The sequence below is a fragment of the Euprymna scolopes genome, chromosome 45, assembly GCF_053919585.1.
Source record: "Euprymna scolopes isolate OS-2025 chromosome 45, ASM5391958v1, whole genome shotgun sequence".
In the NCBI taxonomy this organism is placed as follows: Eukaryota; Metazoa; Mollusca; class Cephalopoda; order Sepiida; family Sepiolidae; genus Euprymna; species Euprymna scolopes.
Window position 1 is genome coordinate 11,662,309 of NC_136526.1, and position 2,187 is coordinate 11,664,495.

Consider the following 2,187-nt stretch of genomic DNA (forward strand, 5'->3'; position numbering starts at 1 on the left):
ATTTGTAACAAAGTTTGGTGACAGATTGATATTTTAAACATGTCGTTTTAAGAAAAAACAATATTACATACTTAATTATCATGCTGAAAATAGTAATATATCCAAAAATTACGAAAAATCATCGCGTAGAAAGTTGTTCATAGTAAAAAGTAACTTTTATGGAAAATTGGGTAAAATCGCATTTTTCTTAGACGTTGTAAAGTAGACGGTAGTAGGTTATGCACAGGGAATATTACTCTGAAATAAATATTTTAGATTACTTGTATCATGGCTGCAATATTTGTTGTCTGTAACGATAGATTTTCTTCTTTTTTTTTTACTAAAAAGACAATAGCAGTTATTCTACTTGATGAATTTTCGTAATTTTTGGATATATTACTATTTTCGACATGACAGTTAAGTACGTAATGTTTTTGTTTAAAAAAATTAAAATATTTAAAAAAATCGATTTATCGACTATATCTTAACAAGCGTCTAAAGTTTTATAACATTTAATTAAACAAAAACAATAAAATGGAATGATATTGTAATTGTTTTAAAAACATTCCTGTAATAATAAAAAATGATTTTTTTTTCAACTACTTTAGTAAAATAGAGTTACCTCCCTTAAGAACAATGACTTGTTATTACTAATGGCATAATAACGATGTGCGATGCATGCACTGCACACTGTTTTTTTATGGCCCTGAATTTGGTTTTTGTCTACTAATCTTTTGTGCCAGTTTCCTAAGTAGAGGTGATAACCCCTGACGTAAAGGTTGAACTTATTGTTCGGGGGGGGGGGGAATTATTTTTTATTATAAAATTAATATAAAAAAACTGTTTTTATAGAATAACTCCCAGGACCCAAACGTACTCCTGGTACTCGGACTTAAGGTTAGCAAAAATAAATAAATAAAAATAAATAAATGTAGTAGTAATCGTTAGTAGTGTAAATTTGATTTCATAAGGGAAACGGCTCATCAAGAACTTGTTTACGTTGGACTTGAAGATGACCATATCATAATCAGCTGAAAAGCATGAAAAAAGAAAGAGAGTTCCACACTCGTGCAGTTTCAAGAAAAAAGCTTTGTTCATGGAATCTACATTTAGGTTTAAGCACAGATAAAGAGTGTGGGAAATTATTGATAGTGGTTACAGATAGACGAGTGTTTCTCGTGAAGGTTGTGCAAGGGGGGGGATCATACATTGGAGTTCAGACGAGCACTTGCCATGAAAATAACGATAAAGCAGAGACATGCTCGCAACGTCTCTTCTGTGAGAAAGAGGTTGCAGGGAAGAGAAAAGGGCACCCCCTACTAGGCTACTGCAGTTTAATGGGCTGGTAAACAGCAAAACAAAATAAAATAAATACAATAAGCAAAAGTTCAGCTTGAATTCGTCACTGTCAACTTTCTCTCATCTTCCAGCACGTGTTCTTCCCACCACCTCTGCCAACAGGCATTTTATTAGAAAACTGACCCCCATTCCATTTGCATACGTGTGCAGTGGAAGATGAGATCTTGTGAGATTCCACGAGACTACACCTTATAAATCCATGGCTGCCATCTTTACTTTCTCTTTCTTTCAGATCCCATCCGAAGGTAAATTGTATAGCCGCATAATACACACACACGCTTTCTTCTTTGATTATTACATTCAACTCTACAGCTACGAAGTAGGATTACACGATCATAATACAATAGGAGTACACACTCATTATAGAGTAGAACTACACGTTCATTATACAGTAGCACTACATGAGTATTATACAGTAGGACTACACAGTCGTTATACAGTATTAATACACAGTCATTATAAAGTAGAACTACTCGGTCATTATACAGTAGGACTACATGTTCATTTTACAGAAGGAATACACGATCATAATACATTAGCACTACACGATCGTTATATGGTAGGACTACACCGTCATTATACAATAGAACTACATGGTCATTATACAGTAGGACTACATGATCATTATAAAGTAGGACTACACAGTCATTATACACTAGAACTACATGGTCATTATACAATAGAACTACATGATCATTATAAAGTAGGGCTACACGGTTATTATAGAGTAGGACTACACCATTATACAGTAAGACCACACGGTATGTATACAGTAGGACTACAGGGCTATTATACAATAGAACTACACAGTCATTATACAGTAGAAGTCAAGGCAGGATAAGTTCTACA